Source organism: Temnothorax longispinosus, chromosome 7 (genome assembly GCF_030848805.1).
Source record: "Temnothorax longispinosus isolate EJ_2023e chromosome 7, Tlon_JGU_v1, whole genome shotgun sequence".
Lineage (NCBI taxonomy): Eukaryota > Metazoa > Arthropoda > Insecta > Hymenoptera > Formicidae > Temnothorax > Temnothorax longispinosus.
Window position 1 is genome coordinate 13802245 of NC_092364.1, and position 22980 is coordinate 13825224.

The 22980-nt window shown below is 40.4% G+C and overlaps 1 protein-coding gene across 1 annotated transcript in view; it reads right to left on the reverse strand.

Moving 5' to 3' along the window:
* Positions 1-22980, reverse strand: part of Ddr (discoidin domain-containing receptor 2) — a 204455-nt gene that overhangs the window by 129264 nt on the left and 52211 nt on the right. The window contains exon 2 of the mRNA XM_071784893.1: positions 6536-6595. The gene's annotated coding sequence lies outside the window, so the exon portion shown is untranslated. The remainder of the gene's footprint in view (positions 1-6535; positions 6596-22980) is intronic.

Here is a 22980-nt window from a genome sequence, read left to right on the forward strand (position 1 = left end):
TGGCGAGATAGTGGCGAGAGGATCTGGGCGATTCTCCTCCTATCCATGGCGATTGCTTCGTGGTGAGAGCTCACGTTGCCAAAAGCTATGTAATCTTCAAGCCACACTATTAGCGAGACGCGAACCACTATTGTGTGTGCGACATATTTTGTGGATTTAAAGTTTAAACATATTTCGCAAAATACCACGCGTAAATGACTTGCGCGGTCTAAGTAGCCTAATTTTTATTTAAACTTTTAAAGTGAGTGAAAGTATCTAAGCGGTAATATGTAAAAAGCAAATTTTGTGAGCGTACAATGAATAAAATCGATCATGGCGTCAATAGAGAAAACAAACAATTAATTAGAAGTTCTAATTAAGTAAATTTACATTTGCGAAATTGCTCTTGCAAATTTTCAGAAAATATAAACTGCTTTCCGTCTGTCGATCGTAGATCGGGCAGACACGCGTAAAGGTATGCTCTTCAGCGTTACAAAGAGATTGCGGCGAGAACCATGGTGCTGATATCTCGCTCGCCGCACATTCGGCACGCGAAAGCTTCTCCTCCTCGGCATTCTCTCAACAGCACTTTGCGTTGCACGCGGCGATGCCGAACGTGCAGCGCGAAACTTTACCTACGTCGGAGCGCATAAAGCGGTCGAACGAGAAACACGAAACGCCGAGTACACCGGCCACGTCGATCCGTGGCTCTGCTCTCAAGCCTCCGAGCCGACCTAATAATCGGCCGGCGGACATCCACGGTCGAGAGGTCGATCGAGATGGCGTCCGATGGCGGGCCGGGATTATACCCCGGAGGGAAATCGCCGAGAAGGAATCAGCACGATCGCGGTGAACGACCTACATGGTACGTATACGTACAATGCTACCGGAATCGTTCCGGATTACCTTCGGAGATCGGCAATTTCGATTTCGGCGCGCCACCGACTACTCTCTTACATCGCGGGAGAATTCCGTCGTAGCGGCATCTCGATTCGCGCGACAGATTTCTTCGAGAGGCGAAGGATGCAATTGTTTTCTGCTTTCAAAGGCACACCTGGTACTGTTTCGCTGTGATTTCCTCGTTCTCCTTGTATGTTTCGAATAAAGATTTTTTTTCTCGTAGTGTGAAAGAAAAGCTTCCGAAATTTACTAAACACGATTTTAGTGAGAGAAAATAAAATAGTGTTAACGTAGAACTACCAATATCTAGTTTATGGATAATCTGTAATAATTTATAATATTTTTTCTTCAAATAAGTATGTTATTTTAAAATATAAACATAACTTTCTCTAGGTTTCTTTAATTACTTCTAATTCACTTCTTCTGTAATAAATAAAGAGAGGAGATTATTATTTACTCAAACTTTTCTAAAATAAGTAGTAAACTTTTTAGCCTGGTACACGTATATTATATCATAGCGCTTATCTTCAGCATAAAAGACGCACCTGCTTTCTTAACTTTCTTTAGCTACATCAATATATTAAGAAACTATGTCATTTATGAAATTATTCTTTCCTTTACGCGTGCATCATACGGAGATTACAATATTTTCTTCGAGTTAACCTTTGAATATAATAAAGCTAAAATAAAATAAAGACTATACTGATATTTCTGTAAGTTTCTATAGAAATGCATAATGGGATATTTATGAAAGCTTTTTGTTTTTTAGAGCTCATAAAAAACAACACTATTAATTCTCAAAATAAATCTCATTAATAATAATCTAGTTCCGTTATATTAAAATGTTCACAGAAACTAATATAATATAAAATATAACATTAATTTAATATTACATTATATAATTATTACACTTAAAAAACTTTACAGAGTGTATGTTGTAGTTTTGTTACATATTATTTAATACATTATGCTGTATTTCTTTCACTTTTCAACGTTCCTAATTGTACCAGTACAAATACCAAGATGTTATAATCGTGCAACATGATCCACTGTTTCATCAGTTTCATGCGAAACTCTAGTTTATAGCGCGTACTTGTCACTTGATATTGTACCTTCGTCGTTCAAAATCAAGAGCGGATCAGATCTACTGTAAGGCAACACTGTTGTACGGAAGCAGATCTTGATTCAATCAGGAAAAATAGATACATGCATTTGCGCGTCTGTGAAACTGAGCGAACGAAGTTGGTCGATTGCCCGTCAAATTCTCTTGGCATTTAAATAACGCGAAAAATAAAATTATTATGAGCCATTTCCACAAATATTGAATGTACATAAGTTAATTAAAATTTAAATGCAATTATTTCTTATTTATAAGTTCTCGTCTCGCCGGTCTCGCGGAAAGAGGCAAATAACAAATTAAACCACGATTGACGTTAACCGACGTTAGTAGGAAATCACGGCGTCTAGTATGGCGGTAATATTATCCTGGTATCCTATCTGGTTGGTCAAAGCTCATCTCATAACACGGCGGCTCATCTTGAGGAAACCGGCTTTTAATTCGCATGTTTCTCGCCGCCTGCCTGGGAGGCGGCTTATAACCGTGTAGCAGAGGGTGTAAGCTGAGAACAATGGTGCCAGTCATATCATCCGCTTGGTATTCGTGGCACCTTCCACTCCCGAAGCACAAGGATAAGAGATGAAGAGATTTAACACGGAAATAAGACGATTACGGCTTAGCTTAACGCTGCTGCCGCTAAAATCTTACGCCTATCCCCCCTCTCGCTTTGACTTTAAAGCGATATCGCGAATGAAGAACGTGTTTTACTTTAACTCTTTGATCCTCTGAAATGGAATGTCTATTCGTCAAACGGAATTTAAATTGTTAAGTTCCTCGATATTTCGATCGCATTTGATTATCGTGAATAGGGAGAAAGATCTATTTATATGTACCTACAATGGAAATTGTGTAGGCAACGCTACGTAAAGTGTCAAGAATACACGAAATCAATAGCAGGAATCTCTTTCGCTCAAAACTAGTTACAATGCATTAATTGCATATGCATCAATAAACAAAGGCAAAGCGATGACAGATACATCATCGCGAAATAATATAACCATGGGTTCAGAATTGTATCTTCGTAACTTTGTCGTACTTAATCTATACATACACATGCACCTCAGTCTCATTTCTTCCGCATTCGCCGGATGTAATTAGAGTCTCGTCCACAGAGAATCCTGCACTCCGTATTAACGAAAGCTCCACTTCTCACTTTTTTATCGATCGCCTTCTCTCAACTCGCGTTTCTCACGAATTGCTGCATCCCCGAGGCGGTCCTATGGTCACCACGTTCCGCGAGATATTATTGGTTTGCGTGGAGAAGAGTGTGTGTGTGTGTGTGTGTGTGTGTGTGTGTGTGTGTGTGTATGTGTGAGAGAGAAAAAGAAAGATATATATATATATATATACATAGAGAGAGAAAAAGATATATATATATATATATATATATATATATATATATAGAGAGAGAGAGAGAGAGAGAGAGAGAGAGAGAGAACACAAAGCTGGACTGCTGTCCGATCGGATAAGTTTAGCAGGACCAATTGGAAAAGTCGGTCAAGTGCTCTCGTGCTGTCCGTATTTGCGGTCGCAAGGGAGGATCGTCATCGGGTGTCCAATAGGGTGATTCCCACGAGGAACCGCCGGTCAGCTGTGAGCTTATTATTTCTGATAATAACAGGTCAACCGATATATCGGAGGCGGACGGTTCGCGCGAGGGATTCCCGACGTGAATTCCCTCGTAGACATATAATCCGTTGGTCCGCGGCTTGATTGGACCGGCAGCATCGGCAGGTCGCTCGATATATTTCTATTTAAATCCGCGTGATCGTTCTCGTCGGTTGGATAACGACGGAAAGAAATTCTCTCATAAAGTATGTTATCCGTTGGAATCAATTTTAATCACAGTTCTGTCGCCCGAATCTATTTACTTGGAGGATTGATTGCAATTTATAAAAAGAAGAAAGAATATGCACGTATGCTGTAACGTGTATGCAAAATATGATCGATGATAACGAGAATTATACATGATAAATGTCAATATGTTGCAACTGTAAAATGATTACAGATCTCTCTCAATTGTAACATTAAAAATTCATGCTTGCTCATGAGATTATCGTTCGTTATATATGTAACGCTTGATTTATTTGAAAGTTTTCAAAATAATATCTATTCATATAAAAATAAATAATATTTATATCATTAAATTTTTTTCAAGAATGTATATCCTTGATCTTTATTTCAGAAAGGCTAAGCATCTCTCCATTTGTGTAATAAGGTTGATATAATTTATTAAAGAGACGCAGAGACGTGCGAATAAGTTTCTATTCATGATATCACGATAAATTAATGCGTTTCCATTAGTCCCAGAAACCGTGTTTTAGCTCGGCAATGTCCATGGAGCATCCGCGAAACGGGAAAACGCTGAAAGGATTTCTCTCCGGTTCCGTCGCTCTGGTCGACTCTTTTCGCTCCAGCAAAGAACTTCCGTAATTCGCTTACGCATTCGCAGTGGACTTATCCTTGCCTCCGTTTTGCACGCTTTCCCGGGGTTTATCCGACCAGAAATCTCAGAAAGAACTTATTATGTAAAGGGTGAACGAAAGGAAAGAAAAAGCACGGATAGCACACAGAGAAGATGAGGAAGAGATCGTTAATTGGCTTCTCAGATTCTCTCTCGTATACGACATAGGTACCGTTGTTTCAGCTTTCCACTATTCGTCTTTGCACCATGTTCGGATATACTGCTTTCTTACTATCGCTCATTCTTATCTTTTATTTGAATCGCAATCGTTAAATCACGTTTGACCCATAAAACTGCATCTTCATATTGAAATAAGAGCAAGGATTTACTTGTTCCCATTTATAAAGAGCTTGAGTTTATATACTTATAGTGAATGGATTTAAATAAGAGAAGATGAGTATTGTGTGCATTTTACTAACGGTATAGTTATTCTAAAAGTCCTATAACCGGACTCACGTGATATATCTTATTTCTTGCTGCGTACAAAGTATTTGAAATCGAGAGGTAAATAATGAGCACGATTTATCTGCGTTGCATTTGTCACGTCGCAAAATCCAGTCACGGATATTGGAAAAACATTCGGAACCGGCGAAGATGCCGCCAATAAGATCGATAAAACTTGCGATAAAAGATGCGGTAACGACGTGAGAAATCTAGGTAAAAAAGCGTAGCGCGGCTACGACATTTGCGTTTCTCGTAAAGTTAGCGATGGTCGTGGTGACGGTGGAGGTGGTGGTGGTGGTGGTGGTGGTGGTGGTGGTGGTAGAATAGTTTAAGGGGGTTTTTAGTATTTCCTCATTTTCTGAAAGGCACTTCTGTCCTCTTGGAAAATGCGAGACTTACCCGGACTAATGCACGGTAATCGCACGGCAGCTGACGAAGGCTCCACAAGTCTGACCCCACATCGTCATGAATGATTCAGTGAGCGGACGTAGTAGCGGAGGGTCATTATCGTTATAAAGGGGAATGAATTTTACACGAAACACCGTAGACGTTGCGCAATAACGCGTGATGACATTCATCGCCAGGGAATAAGCTTCGTCGCGCGCCAATGAAAAAAGCTTGGATTAATAAATAACGAGAGTAAATCATTCCGATATTATCAAACTATGTTTATTACGCGACAGGGGGGTAGAAGAATTTGACATGTATGAAGAATTTGTATGTACATGCATATTATTCGGTACTATATCCAAAATCACATTTGTCTAGAACTAATTAGAAAACTGAGTTTATATTCATATTGAAAATAAATGAATTATCTAGCGTATTTAATTTTTAATAAATACCTATTTGCATAGTCAAGTCAATCTCTTTTCGTTGCGAAGAGAGATTCAATTTTCTTTCGCATAATTAATAATTCGTATTTCAGAAGTAACTGTCCTTCTTCAATTCTAAATCAGTGCAATCGAAACGATTATGGAGCGGATATATAGAAAATAGCGCGATCCGGGTTATGAACTTTTGTCCCTCTTATTTCCAGGCGCTTAAAAGCACCTTCCGTTCTCCCTTTATGAAATTCATGTTATAAGTCTCTCAAGTGAGTTGATTAGATTGGCTCGTGCGGCCGCGTGGTGTAACCCCCATTTTGTGGACGCGAAAGCCGATCGAGATTTCATAGCGCTATGCGAGATATGGACGCCATAGCTTAGATTTCGATTTTGACGAAGCTTTACGCGAGCGTCGAATGGTACCAATTTTCGCGGGCCTCGTGAAACTCCCGATGTACAGGACGGATGAAACTTTATGAAATTCATGAGGGACGTCGGTGCACTTACCGACAGCCGAAGTAGCTCGGCGCGAATATTTCTTGGAAATCGTCGCCGCAGGGAGTAAGAAACTTTTCATGGATTTTTATATAAACTTCGGATCTTTGATTCTGCCCATAAAATTTTCAACTGCGAATGAGCGACGGTATCGGGAGCTGAATATCTTCAAATTGTTTCCTGAATTTGTATATAGTTCGCGTCTTGCTAATCGACGAAGCAACTCGTCCATTTAAACTTATTTTACACCGCGTTTTGCATATTGTTAAATTTTTATGTGATAAATTTAAAATTATATAAATGACTCACCGAACGTGATAACTTCCGCAAGAGCTGAATCCTTTACTGCATCGACGTGCGTCGTTAATTCTGTAAGCATATAATTACATTACATGTAACGATATGATATAATAAGTTAGATGCTTATCATAAAAAGAAATGCGAGCTCATTCATTGAGAATTTTAAGTTAATTTTGCTAAATAAAATTTTATATTCTTTTATAAACTTTTCTTTATTAACACGATTGCTTTTTAAATAACGATCGATGATTCGAAGGAAAGACTATGGTCCGGACACATTCACAGCTTTAGAAACTTTAGTGTGACGAAGTACTTGAGAACTAAGAATGACCAACAGTAAGAAGTTTTATCCACAGGACACGTTTAAAACGAAGAGGAAGTGAGTTTGCGGTACGAGTGCGAACTGCGACCGCAACGGCGAGGATCCTCGTAAGCGATCGCGAGACTATCGCGAGAGAAAAAGGTGTCGGGAGGGTGCGCAAGGCGCATTGATTTCAGATGAAAGGCGAGCGACGTCGGTGATGGTGCGTTTCCATATGTATTCCTACATTTCAAAGTGGTCGGGCCCAGTCGATACCCTTCTTTATCATTTTTATGGTCGAGTAGGAGGCCGTGGCGGAAACGTCCGCATATTTATCCGCCGGTGCGATGGCAATAAAACACAGGCCTGCGCGGCATGCATATCCGGCTGTCGTGTCGGTGTTTTCCCGGCGGCGTATAATATCTCGCTCAAGAATTTCGCGGCGGCAAAAAGTTTTGCGGTATATGCGCGTGTGTAAAAGCACATCTGATTCGAGTAAAAAATGAGGATGAACGGGTCGGGATCGCGGGCGGGCCGCCTAGCAAACTTGATGAAACGTTGGAAGACTATTCCCGGCAGATTCATCGGCTAACTTTAGCCGCCTTCTTCGCGCGCTTCTTCGGTTCCCATCGAAGTTGTCTAACTTCGTAGTGGATGTGTTTGATAATGGCATACCTCGGAGCACCGAAGTTGCTCTACGTACTGCCATGAAGCGACTCTCCGACGCGTCTATACTTTCACGTATACAAATACTTTGATAAGTAAGGAAAAATGGCGAACGCGTTTCCGATACATTCACTTGTACGTATTGTAGCGACGGACAAGCTTAACATAAGAAGAAGCGTACGTAAGTCCGTAGGAAGATATTAATTGGTATTAAATACGCGAAAGAAACTATCAGACGCGCGATGTTATAGTATTATCTTGAAAACTTTAGTCACAGGATCTATCTGAACATCCTTCTCCATTTTTACCGGGGATGACCGTATCAAAGATTTATCTACAGATAAAGATAATCCTGTACGGTGGTCTCGGAATCGACATCCAAAGACAACACTTTGACAACAGAACGACTGTCTTGTACAATATGTACGATTTCTAGTTTGCCGGATTATCAGATCGATTCTTGAATTATACGTGGTGTAGGTATTAGATTAGACGTTAATGGCGCTTCATGATTTATTCAAGTTGCAGCATTCATGACAATGAATCTGACGATCGAGGATAATAGGATACGTTTGTCGCTATAATTATTTTGCGTTTCAAGGACAATGTCACATACACGTTTTACACATTCTTCATATGCGATAACGTTTTAATGTAAGAAAACGATTGAATCAATGAAAACTGAGGGTTACTTTTGTGAAAAGACTCATTAAAATATTAAAATCAAAATATTTTCTTTAATTAGAAATTTTTCAAGTTAAATATAGTTGAAACTAAAGAAAAAATTATTTATGTGTATAAATTAGCCACCTTGCAAGGACTTCGTCACGGTAGAATAAATAAAAGTATATAATATCCGTATATTATATATATATATATATAACCTTTCATATTATGCGATTTATAACATTTCATCTCGGTATTCCGTCTTAACTTAAATTTCACGTCGCTGTACAGTTATACCTATTCTTCCTTTTACACCCTCTGGGACTTCCAAGTAATCGCAAGTAGGCGGAAGTACGGATCTGGAGACGTAGAGACAGACAGACGACTAGAAAGCAAGCTATCGTAGTACAGTAATCCCAGCCGTGTTTTCTGGGTCGGTTGCATCCGGGATTGCGGTACCCAGGGCGCATTGTCTCCACGAAATACGGTCGCGGAAGGAACGAAAATTATACCCCTCTACCGTCCGAAATGCTTTATTTCCTCCGTCGGCTGGTGCATTCGCACATTTCTATTCCTCTCTTTCTCTCTCTCTCTCTCTCTCTCTCTCTCTCTCTCTCTCTCTCTCTCTCTCTCTCTTCGCTTCGCGCGGTCGAACGCACCGGAAAGTAACAGAGGACGTTTGCCTTCGCGGAAGTCTCGTAAAAAGACCGAAGACTTAATGTCAGAGAGAGATCGTAAAGAAGCGGCGCGATGTAAAAGCAGTAGAAGAAAACGAGCGGAATGAAACGCGAGCGACGTCAAAATTAGGCGGTCAAGAGAAGACGGAGGACGCGAAGCAACATATATCGGTGTTGATTCTCGTTGCGTAGAAGGTAAGCATTACGAATTAAAAGGCTGCATCGTACTGCACCAGCAGCAGCAGCAGCAGCAGCATCAGCAGCAGCAGGAGCAGTAGCAACAGCAGAAAGAAGTAAGTTTAAATAACGTAGATCAGACGAGGCACGACAGAAAGAGAAGCAGGAGGAGAAAGTCGCGTGCCACGACTCTGAGATACCCTCTCCCATCTTATCCCGATCTCAAGGCACGCGTATCCCTCTTGCTCTCTCGCTAAGTGGATATCCTTCTTCGTTTTTTCTTTTCCTTCACGTCTACACAACCTGACATCCCCCTTGCCATCCTCCGTCCTAATTCCTTTTCTTTATGCCGTTGCCTCTCATCACCCGCTACTCGATTTATTTTCCCGATCGAACCTTTGACCGGCTTCGAGCGGAAACCAACTTGGCTTATCGATTACTATATACCTATCGAGATTCGACGGAGTCGGCGGAAGAAAGTCGCGAATTAATTTCAGTTCCCGCGATATCGAGGAATCTTGTCAGGTTGAATTACGCTTGATAATTTTTGAGTCAACGCGGAGGATATTTCGTTTGCAAGTATAATTCTATGCTAAACGCTGTAATATTAAGCGCAATAATTAAAATCGCGGTTTTACCGCGGGCTGGAAGCGACCTGCAGAAGCTAAAGACGTCTCTCGGCAAACGAACGATGCAAATGACAAGGATTACATATTGCGAATTCTTAACGAGATACCCTTTGTTTCATAAATCACGAAAAACTTGGCGAATATTTCATCGATAATATATACTATAGGTATACATCCTAAGTTCTAATCTTTTTTTCCGGTATCATGTGCAATAGTGTTTAATTTCGCATATCGAATGCAAAGCGAAACTGACAAGCAATATCTTATATAGTCCCGTCTCTCCGCGGGATGTATTAAAGCTTTTGTTAATTATCATTAACAGATCGGCGCATCCGACCATCTGTGCATTCGTAATCGGCAACGGCATATCCATAATCTATGCGCGTAATGCGAGTCGAAAAGTGATTGTCGATATCAGCGTGAGAATTCCCAGCTTACGTGCATAATTAAGCACAAATATCGTCGCATAATTGATCGTGTACGTTATATTATGCAACATTATGCGGAGCACGATAACGGTGTAATTCAATGTATTCTGATTACAGTCTCTCCCTCTAACCCAGTTTCGGGATTCTGATTGCAGGCCTGATTATATTTCGCAATGCCCACACGCGCGCAGCCCGGTTTTTGACAATTGAACCGAACTAGTTACGACCGTAATCGATACATCGATGCTACAATAATAAAATACCTTGCGATTGTTTGGCAGAGTAGCAAACGTCAGAAGATACGTATCCATTTCACATGAAGCTCTCATGAAGCGACGCGGAATGTAAGCGCTAAAGGTAAAGTGCAAAAGTGTCAATAGTCAATGTTCATTGATGTCGTAGAAATGTTGTTTTATTATTATAAAATCTAAATTTTTGCACTTGAAACTATAGATTTTTTCTTCTTTTTATCGAAATATTTTCCTTGCTAGAACAATCAGTATTGGTTAACAAAAAGACGTGATCCAATAACACTTTATGTTAATTTGCAAAGGATCACTGCGTGATATTGTAGCCATATTGTTACTATAACAATGCAACTAAGAGATCCCATCACATAATAATTTGATACTGACAGCCTATGGTACGAAGCCCTTGTATTCTTGCCGTCAAGCAAAATAACTAACGTCAGAGTGAGTAACAATTTGAATACATCGAAACACAATGCAAACCGACGGTAAACCACCGAACGGTGAACCATGCATTTACCGGCTTTCATGGCTGTATACCGTAAGCATCACGCTATATCAGTGTGTATCACCCAGTCTTAAATTAGTTAAACATTAGTTTACATCAATACGATCTTTCTTTTTCGTTTCCATGCCCCATCCCCTTCGTCACCATCAATTTCGTCAAAATGCAGCTGCACGCGCGCAATCGTGAACTTGTAAGAAGTGCATCGTGCATTTTTCAGCGTTGTCGCTGCGGAATACGTCGATCCATCTGTTATATATACTTCGCAAGAACCTCGCAGCGAATCGTACACGTAAGTACGCCTGTTCCAATCTCTGCGAGACGCACAACGAAGCGCGGCGCGCGCGATCCATCTCGGCAGGCTCGTCGAAACAAACAAGCACGCGGTATACCGCTGGCGACGTGCGACGTCTTCGCGGGGGACGCGGGCGATGCGAGAATCTCCGCGCCGAGAGCGCGTTCTCTTTCCCCGTGGCTGGAAAGTCGTTGGCAGGCTCTTCTCTCTCGCCGACGCGCGACGAAATAAGATACTTCGTGAAAGTAATTTCGCCGAGAAAAGTAAGTTTTCGCCGAGTAATAGCTTCTGCGCCGTTTCCACCGACAGCGGCGGCACTCCACGCGACGCGAGCACGCGAGGAGGAAAGGAAGGAGGAGTCGAAGGTACGCGGAGAGCGGCCCATCTCGAAGGCAGGTCGGTTGATATTGCCGGAAGAGACTCCGTACTTCGGGGCATCGCCGCTGGTGAATCGAGAGCTGAGGTTAAAGATCGGAGTGTAACTTTAATCGAGGGGAAGCTTCGCTCCCACCTTTCTATCGTTGATCTCCTTCTAAGTCCACCCTCGAATATTCTTTGATGTCTTTTCTAGGGTAACTATATTGGCTTGATTATTGTACGTAAAATCATAATTCGTTTGAACAAGTAGTCCGTTAATTACGTTACTACGAACATAAAGCCCCTTGCACAATGCCAGGCAACAGGCAATAAGAACAAGAAATAACAAAAAATCGTTAATTACAACCTAAAAAATTCGAATGCTACGATTGGTTGGCAACAGGCAATAGACAGAATTTCCAACGTGACGGAAACTCTCTGTCTATTGCCTGTGTCACTGTTTATTCTGCATTTATACATGATTTCTGATTTCTATTCCTTAATGTTCCTATTGCCTGTTGCCTGGCATTGTGCAAGGGGCTTAACTCTGTATTAAATATTTAATGATTATTATCTTGGATGAAAATATAATTGCACACTGCTATTTTGATGTCAGTTTTATTTGACAAACGTGACAGATTATCTTGTATAAAAATATAATTGTAGGTTGGTATTTCGATGTCAATTTCATTTGACATGACAGATCATCGACTTCGTCAACACTGATTAATGATTATTAGTTTAAAAATAATTAGTTTTTCTAATTCTCTTTCTAAAGAAAAAAATCGATTACATTCAAATCAGCCGCCACATGAAAGACCTGTTCATATGCGATGGAAAACTGGTTTTTCTTGAATTGTAATTTGGATTACTGATAGAAGGATCAATTTTTCATGTCAATGACACGGTGGAAATACATATGGATACGATGATCTGTATACGATGAGAATATACCGTAAGATTTACGCATGATACGTCACGTATACAAATACGCGCTTACATAGTCTGTCTTATCTGGATATACTTCGACGTTCCCGATAGTATCTGCGCATAATGAAACAATGTAGATTTTGAGCGATATCACCGCGCCCTATGAACCTGACTATGAGTGACCATTGATTACTGATTACTGTTTGAATACAGCGAACCATTAATTACTGCCTGAGCGTGCCCGATAATGCCCGATTGTGTGCTAAATCTGACAGCCTGCTAGGACAGAATGTTCATCCGCGCCCAAGCAGGCGTAATCTAGAGCAACCGCATCGCCATCGTCCGGCTTGGCGGAGCGTTGTTCATTTGAAACATTATCGATCCCGACACCAGTCATTTGGCCGGGAATAGAGGGACGAGTAATTAAATTAAGCAACACCGTCGCTGCTGAAAATTTCGCGAGCTCCGGACTATTTTCGTATTTAAATACACACATGTATGATGTATGTCTATTCCAATTGCCGCGCGTGCAAAACGACAGGGATACCCTCATGTGCTTTTTCTAACCGCTCACGGTTGGAAGTGGAACATAAACGTGAATTTTGCGATGTTATAAAAATAAAAAGAAAAAATATATGTATATGGCAAGTTTACACATTCTCATTTTAAGCGCGGACGCGGGGGATGGGAGGAGAGGAGGAGACGGGCGAAATGTCACCGTACGCGCACTAAATTTCGCCCGAAAGGCCGTACTTTTTACTGCTTTTCTAAGCATTGTGCCGGACAGAGTTAACGTACAATAGCGCGGAACGTGCCTGCGACGTAGCAACGCGCGTGCGGAGCAAGGTGTGCAAACCGCTGACTCATTCCACCCTTCCGCTGTCTCCCTTCACGCGCATCGTCCACGGCAGATAATAGCGTAGCACGCGAAAAGAATGGGAGTGAGAATGTATGGGTGACATGTATAAGGGTTGCCGTGCAGTCGCGCACACCCACGCACACGTATCGTACAATTGGCATTTTTTGTAGTTAATTACTTCTTTATTGTCCGAAAGTATTTTTTAAAGCTTGTGTAGCAAGTCGTAAAAGTGACGTAAAGCAACGACATCATATTTAGCTAGCCGTCCTAAACTGTTATATGCAACATGCAATATTGTCACGTTAGGGTGACACATTCGAAGTTGATATGTAGTACGGTTTTGTCGACAACGCAACGAAACTCAAGGGAACAACGAAGGACTGCGACGAGAAGTTGAATGTTCGGTATATAGCCGAGACTGAGACTACGCTATTTGCCGACACCACACAGTGAATGTAACACGAAGCCGGAATTAGCGTGCTCGCTATACTCCTCGAGTCCCTGATTACGTATTCCAATCAGAGCAGCTGATGAGAATCCTCACTTTTAGCGAAAGCAGTAACATAGACGATATTAGAAACGTCCGCGGATTTGGCTGGATCTAATTTATTACGTTGATTATATCACGTGCGCGGTGCGATAATCCACGGAAACTCGTTTCTGCCGAAGGACTAATAATACAACGTTATTCGGACGACGTTTTATTGCGTACCCTACGGCCATTGCTAAATCTAGTCCAAGTTGATTTATAGTGAATAAGATGGATGCGAAGTACGAATCGCGGAGATAGTTTCGCAATATGCATATATTATTTTGCATGTAATCATTTAAAATTGATACGAACGTTCCTATCTATGTGACGTACAGTTTCACTTCAATGTATACATTTTGGATGTTATAAATAAAGATTTATGATAAAACATATTTCCGCAATAATTTTTGTCACGACAGGAAACGATAATATGTCACCACTTTTAATTGACAGTGGAAACATTCTAGATATTGCTACATATCTACATTTTGCACGAAAAAAAGTAAATGTATACATATAAGTTATATCAAATATGATATTTAATTTAAAATAATTAAACTTACAAGGGTATGTTTGGAATTGTCTTTTACCAATTTTGATGGACTTTGGATATATTGTAAAGTAGCGAAAAATAACAGACACGTATTTTTTATCGGTTTCGAAGCATGGGATTGAAACAACCTCTCGAAAGAAATTTTATATATTTGATTATGAGTGAATATCTGAAACCGTGAGGTACGTGAAAAAATGTTTCAGACGAAAGGTCACGTACCTCACGGTTTCAGAGATATTGACTCATAATCAAATATATGGAATTTCTTTCGAGAAGTTGTTTTAACCTCTCAAAATATATTTTTGCAAAAATTCAACATTAAAAAATATCTAAATATATATAATTACAGAAATCATTTAATACCGTAACCTTTTTGTCTAAAACATTTTTTTCTGATGAAATTTCTTTCGACTCTTTCGAGGGATTATTTCAATCTCTATATGCCTCGAAGCCGATAAAAAAAATACGTGTCTGTTATTTTTCGCTACTCTACAACATATCCAAGCCCATCAAAACCGGTGAGGGACAGTTCCAAAGAGAACGTTCCCTTGTTAGTTACACAAAAAATTTTGCTTAAGCTTCTATAATTACACTTTTTTATTATACAATCCTTTCATTATACTTCGCGTAATTGGCACATCCGGAATTTTGGTGACCACGTATGACTCAACATGCAGATGACTCATACTTCTCGTCTGCATCTTAACGCAACGGAAATGCGTTATGGTACGTTAAGATCGAACAAAGAGTTTCCGGTCCATAAAAAAGCCAAGCAGAACACATTAATCCTGTAAAGTCAAGCTTCTTACTATACCGGTCTTTCTGCTAATTCTCGAAAATAAAAACAATCGATGAAAAAACTCAAGTTGTGTTTACATTTTCATTTCACTCCAATTTTGTAATTAATCCCGGAGTTCAAAGATCATCAAATGATGGAGGGCAAAGACGAAAACGTTAAATTGCAGTCGACATAATCGATACAGTCTACGCAAACATTTTCTCAAGGTTTGGCAAACTTTTTTTTTCTAAAAACGTCGTATATTTTAAAAGTCAAAGATTCGTTCTAGACGTCTAAGACGTAGTGCCTCGGGTTAAAGGTATGTGTGCTAAGCAAGACGCGTGGCGCGTGCAAAGCTGGGATTTTCCTTCCGCTGGCGGGAAAAATTTTCATTCCGTGTATCCTCGTGATCGAAAGATTACCTTACGGTGGTGTGCGTATGTACCGGCAATACATCCGACAGGAATGTAAAAAGCTACAAGGTAGAGCTTCCGAAATCCTGTGCTTGGGCTGGAGCGTAACTCCTAAGGTTGGATCTCGCATATCGCGTGGCCGTACGTTACGACGCAATAAACCCCCATCCTGGGAATCATGCCAGACATCTTCGAGATTAACCTCCTCCCTGGGCCCACCCCCATTCTCTCGACAGTTTCGTTCACCCTTTATGTCGGTACCACCGACGGTTGTTCGGTCCGTCTCGTAATCTCGAACTCACTTAGCGGTCGGCATGCCACCGACTTTCCTAGCCGGCCGGTTTTTACGCTTACCAGCCGGCTGCAGACTGCCCCCCGATCGTGTCGGGATTTATCACGCAATGGATTCCGGTTGCAAGGTGTAAACGGTCCTCCTTAAATCGGCTCTCGGAAAACGAACGAGATGACCAGGTTATACCGGGAGGTGTCGTAAAACCTGAAGCTATCGCGTTGCGCGCGCGTGTCCACGTAAGCTGATTATGTTTCGCCTTTATATTGCGAGAGTCACGCTGTGCGCAATATTTTTCGAACAGCGAGGCCTAACTCCAATTGCCAGTGAACTTTTTTTTCAGCTCGCGAACTTATTTCCGGTGCCGGTAACTATCGACAATTTCACCCGTGTCCTCGTACAATGGTAGTGGTAAAAACTAAAGCAAACTTTGAGGACTGTCCTCGTGAAACGGCGGCTCGCAACACGTACTGTATTTTAGTATCGCTTTCATTTCCAGTAAATTGTAGCATTGGGAAATAAGGTAAAAGCGTTGTTCCCATGGGTGATGCTTGCTCAAAAAGGAATACAACGCGGTGATCAATCTTCATAACACGCAGTAACTCCAGCGCGCATTTCGGAAAATAACGCGAATACTCGAACGAACCATTACCCAGATTCGGGTAAAACGAATGTGATATTGCGTTCGAGGAGGGCAAAATTGAATGATAATATCGGGAAAAGCAAGAGAGAAAGGGAGGGAAAGAAAGTGTAAGAAAAAGACAAAACGGTCGAGTATAAACCGTGGCATGATGTTATAGGATCGTAAATCACTCTCTTAACGAAAGTCTTTGTTGTAATTTATGCGGAGGGAGCCGGTAAATCATTTCGCGAACCAATGGGGCAATTTATAACAATTAAGCCCACGGCTGGCGTGGGTGCTGCGTGCCGGAAAAGGGACGATATCCTTGCAGTGAAAAGGATCCTGAGACTGGCTGCGGTCGTGAGAGCAATAATAAGTCTTAATAAACAGCAGTTGCGGCGCGCGCTTTGAGGAGCTCCGAATAGTTTTATCTTCAACATTTTTTAATTTTGCATTTTTTTTTTTTTAATACCCTGATAATCGAGCTCAGTTGTGCTTGAGTGATATATAATTAAATTTCAATCTTCTCATCAATCTTGTTAACTTTGCTCCAGTAGACGGCATAATAAATAAGTTGAATTATTATCTAATTATAAATATATCAAGTATATGATATATAACTGCTTGGTTAATGTCAGTCGCTAAGTTATTATTGCTTAATTCTAACTGATAATGCGAAATCAAAATCAGTTATGGTATAAAATACAAATTTTTCGTGGATAAATTAAGCCAGGATCCCTCGAGATTGTAAAGATAGCTTGACGTATGTATGCAGAAACTGGGGAAGAAGTTATTTCTAGCGCGCAAGTGATAAATTATACCATAGCTGGGACTGCGCGTTTCTACGTTCACCAATTTCGAAGGCAACATAAGAGAGAGAGAAAGAGAGCTGTGAAGGTCGCAGGAAACAGTACATTTGAGAATAAGCTTCCAATGAATTTTCCAAACGCATCTGAACACGGGAATGTCCAGATTTATCGGCGCGCAACGAGGGGAAAGGTAGCTAATGGAAATGTAAATCGGCCTTAGTGACTCGTTTGCATCGTAGGCGGAAATGCACGGACGGAGGAAGTGCATCGGCGTGCGTGAGTGCGCGAATCAGAGAGTGAAAATAAATGTCGGGAGGATTCGATTGCGGCGCCAAGTGAGGAATGGTTTGTGTAGCAGTTACAACGTCGTTTCGCTAGGATAGCTTTCCGACGATCGCCAAATGAAAGAGCCCCGGGTGTACTTGCGGCGGTGGAAACCGCGCATTGAGCTTTTACGTGCGAACATACGAGTATAAATATCTATTGAAAGCGCGATTTCGTTTTAGTTTTGGCGAATTAGCATCTTAATTGCGCAATAAATGGTATTTTTGTATACATTCGTAGAAAATTTGCCTTTTTAAAAAGAAAAAAGTATCACATATATTAATATTTATAATAAAATATTTTGAGATATTTATATCGGTATGATTTTTAACTCCTTTACAAATTTCATACAAGCACAAACTGCAAACATTTTGCAAAAGACATTTTATAAATGCTTATTTACGATTGCTAAAAGAATAGAAGACTTTCTTAGTATATTTCTTGGCAGAATTGATCCGGTCTATTTATTTTAGAACGGAAAATGGTAGAGGTAGCCTTGGCGATCTCGGTGGTCGCGTCAATGGAAGGATCAAGGAGTCGCTCGTTTGTCAAATACTTATCTTCAGCATTGCTATAAAAGGACCAGTGAAGTTCTTGAAGAGTACACGGATGATTCGAGTACCATCGTTTCCATTAACCGACACTCTCGTGTCGTCGTTAGACGGACTTCATTCACGAGGCTCTCGAAATCTTGAATTAACGAGAAACTCTCATCGTGATCTGAGCTAGCACGAAGGACTCAGATTGGTAAAAAGAAGACAGAGAGAATAGGGGAAGAAGGGGCTATTCGAGTCAATTAGGTTAGGTTAGGTTAAAGAAATAATCGGATAACAATTTTTGAAGACAAAAAGTCAGAGCCAAAAAGCTCGAAAAAACCAAAAAACCCCATGACCCAAAAAGCTCCTCTTTACCCTGAAAATTGAAAAGCCCCTCTTTATGTGTCTTGAAAATTTTTTATCCGATTTTTTTAAACTGACTCCAAAAGCCCCGCTTTATCCTATTATCTTTTTATCCTATTATCTATTATCTCATTTCCAGTCCAGTTTTGATTTCCAGTTTTATTATTTACATGTTATTCTCACATACTCAATTATCAAATTAGTATTTAATATTGTAATATTTAATATTAAATATTTAATAATTTAATAAATTTAATATAATGATAATTAATATTTAATAAATCAAAGATTGTAACTTACAAATAAAGTTTATATTGCCAAATTTATCCAATTTATTTTATCCTGAAAACTTTTCATCCTAAACAATTTCGGTAGACGAAAGATATATAGCGTAATCGCTCCTATTCGCGATCTGACATTGCCCGAAATAAAACGTTCACGATTCTTCCTGTACTATTTGTTTTTACGCGTACACTTTTAACCAGCCTTTACGGCGCGGCGCTTTTCGCTCGAGCCGCAAAATTGCGAGAGTAACGAGCTAGCTCAGCGCAGCATAAAGTTCTGAAGCGTCGAGGCGGAATAAAGTAATAACTGTAATTGATCTGATAAGTTATTACGCTGACCGACCAGCGGACGCCGCGCCGCACACAAAACCGCCGCGCTTACCCCCTTTGTTGCGCCCATGCGTGTAAATGCGCGACGAACAGAACGGCTGCAAAAACCACCCCCTACGATGCTCACCCTCTGCGCGGGAGTGCACGCTGCAGATTATTATGCAATAACGCTGCCGCGCTCTTTTCGTTCCTCGCGTATCGGCTCGTAAAATCGTTAACGAGCATTCTTCCGGCCACTTCGCTTCTTATCGAACCGCCGGCATTTTACCTATCTATCCGCAGCACAACAGTCGGTCGGCAGAGTGCCTGGAAGAAAATTAGGAACACTTCGCCGTGAGACGCGAATATCGATATTCTTTGGTGCGAAAAAGCGCGGGGTGCTATTAGTCGACTCGGAACACGTCGGAAATTCGCGTCCCCGATGTATACCTGTCATGCTCTTCCGCGACGAATGTGATTTATTAATATCCGATTTCTCCAGTGACAATTACATTGTAAGCAATCAAACTAAGTATCCCAGATAAATCGAGAGAGAGCTCAACACAAGATTGAAGACAAGTATATATTACATAAAAATTTGAAAATGGTTAAATATAGAACAAATAGTTTCAAAAGAGATGAAAAGTTGACATTTTATTTGTATATAACGGTTTCTAAAGTTAAAAATTCCAAAATTCCTGAACTTTTTCATGAATAAATTTTGCGAGTATAGCAAAATGTATGGATCCCCAGAACATTTAATTTTCGGAACGTAGTTTGTCGAAATGTAGATACAATCTAAAGCGTGGTACGGCAATGCTTCACTGTAAAGCGGCAGTTATTGTCCTGGGGCAAATTTGAAAATTTCGTTGCGTTACCTGCAACGAACGATACTCCCATTAAGGTATTCCCGCCTGCAGCTACCCTATCTGTGCGGCGTACACACATAAATCCCCGTTCGATCGACGCGACGTTACCTTTAGCTCAATTAGATATCCGCAAATCCATCGTTTTGCGCCGGTGCGTGTTGGTCGTTGTACGGTTTTGCGCAATCTGCGGTGAAACGCGAAATAACACCCGAAAGCTCGACCGTGATGGTTGCTGGTTGCATTATATTATGCGCTAATTGCTCCGAAGTTTTCGATCGGTACACCACAAGGCACATGTAATTTTCTTTCGCGCACTTTTCGTGTAAAAAAAAGATCGACTGTATTTTATTAAAAAATGGCGAAATCTTCATTGCATGAAGTGTGATAGGAAAATTTTTTATTTTTCATGAAGCAAATTTTCAATTTTCATTAAGCGAATAGTTATTACGTTATTTTGGCACCGTGTAATTTTTCATTGCCAGCAATATTTAAATAATATTCTACTTGTATCTTGTTCCACTTTGAAAAAAGTAAAGATAAATGTAATTATGTTGAATAAATGTACTACTATTCGTGATTCTTTTATGAATTTACATAGAAAAAATCAAATTTTCATTGTGTCTCACGAATTTATCCAATTATTACGTAGATTTTATGAAACGAAATGGATCTATAATAACGTGATTAATATCTACTAGTCAGAAGATGCTGTCGTTACCGGTTTCCCTACGGTCGTTCATAAGAAGAGATTAGTGCGACGAGGAATCTCAATCAGGCGCAGCCAGCCTGCTAGGAAAGTTTCTTGAATCGCGTCCACTTATTCATGCTCGGAGCAAGATAGAACTTAGGTAAGAAAGAGGTTAAAGGATGAAGGGATGAGTATTCAAGGCTGCATCATGAAGCAATGGCGCCATTGGAATACTCAACATTAGGATAAAAGACGAATAATCTTTGACCTATATTACGCAAAAGAAGAAAAGAAGATGTGATAACGTAGAGATTTTCGTTTCGTCACTTTTTATGACTGCCGATAATGTATTATACATAAACATATCTTTATTCATACATGCAAATTTATAATTTGTTAGCAAACGGTCATATAATAAATTTTATAATACCTTTATAATATTGCTACCTTAATTATTATAGTTCCAAAAAAATTATGGCAAAATAAATAAAAAATATGAAAAAATTCGTTACAGTTATTTAATTATGAGAATGCTGATTAGCAGCGAAAAATTAAATCAATTATCGATTTAAGTATGTGGATTTACTGTTCCAACAAATCAAAGCTGTGTTTCAAGATCGACAAATAATTGACGCGCAGTTCACTGAGTTGGAATAAGTATAAGGTATACAAAAATTCACACAGAAATATTATTTTCGACACAAACACCCTGTTATAGCTCTAAGTCCCCTTTTCATTAAGTGATTTATTAATCATTAATCGACCCTCTTTGTATTTAAAAAATATGAAAGTAGATGTTGACTCTATTTTATGTTTTAATTACGATACAGTTTTATTTAATAAGTTTAATAATGCACAACTAATTGCTATTCGCTAAGCAGTCTATTAACTAACTAACTTTTAGCGGACACAATATAAAGTAAAAACAAAGAAGAATCTCGAGGGATACTTCTTCCTTGTTCGTTTTTATTGCATAAAACTTTCTGTTTAACTTGCGCCGGATTGAACGGCGACGACACAAGAAGGTTAAAGTGAGTTAATCTGCCCCATGGAGACAAACGTTTACTTTGGCACGTTAGTTTGGGGTCATTCATCTTGACTAAGAATGAATAAATTTATAAACTCCCTCTACAACGCGGAACCTCGGATATGCTTGTGTAAGTATGTAATTTCAAACGCGGTGGTGGACGACTATCGGTTTCTCGCGATCGTTCTCAAGCAGGAATTAACGCGATGAAGAATCTCAATCAGCGGTGAGCCGTCCAATGAAGAACTTTCCTGAATCGCCTCCACTTATTCACGTCCGCTGGGTGAGAAAGAACGGGAGATAGATAGGCAAATGGAAGGAAACGAACTTGGGGGAGGGAGAGGTACCGGTGAAGCAATGAGGCCAGCTGCGCTGACAGTGAAACGCCGCGCGAATAAAGTGACTATTCTGGAATATCCAGAACGAAGTGGACTTTATGAAAACAATACGCGCTAAATATCGCGCGAAACTTGTAGAAAATCGTTCGACAATCGACAATTAACTCTTAGCAAATCCTTCCACACTTTTTTTCGCGAAAATTTATTTTCGCTTATAAAAGTGAACGAGGTAAAGAGAATGATTGTTGCATCTGTATCCAGTGAAAATATTCCGCGATATTAGATTATATTAGAACAAGAAGAGAGCAGGTCCGACTGTCTAATATGTAAAAAAGAAGATATACGTGAATTTCATGAATCCCATGGAATACATCGGGATATGAGTTTGTGGATAGGCGGAGCACAAACGAGAACGTAGTATGGGAAACGAGTGTGGAGAACTCGTGCCGAAGTTCGCGAAATTGTCGTTCGTCCCTCGTGATTTTCTGAAACGTGGTCCGGATGGTATCAGTAAAATATACACGCGTATGAGAGTGCGCACGTAGACGTCGGCATCCCATGTGCCTCCTCTCTTCGGCGCCTGCTCCCAAGATCCTATATAGACTTCCCTCTATCGCCCTTCGTTCTCTAAATCCTTCCTTGTCTGACAAACTTATGTCTTCAATAGCGGGTCTGTAAATAAATCTACGGATCTTCCCGGGGAGGTTTTACGGGCTCTTGGGAGTATAAAGGGAGAAATTGAGAGAAATCGACGGTGTATCGCGCGCGTATCGATAAAGTAATTACCGCGGGCGGAGCTTTCATTACGACGCGGCGGATATCGATATCTCGTGTTTAAAGACGGACAGGCCGAAACCTGACCCCCTGACTGAGAACCCTCTTGAGGGAATCTCGCCGCTCTCTTTACGGAAAGTCGAGCAGCATTGTGCCCGCGTTAATGAAAACATTCTTGCGGTGTTCGCGACAGCTCGCGTACGAGCGA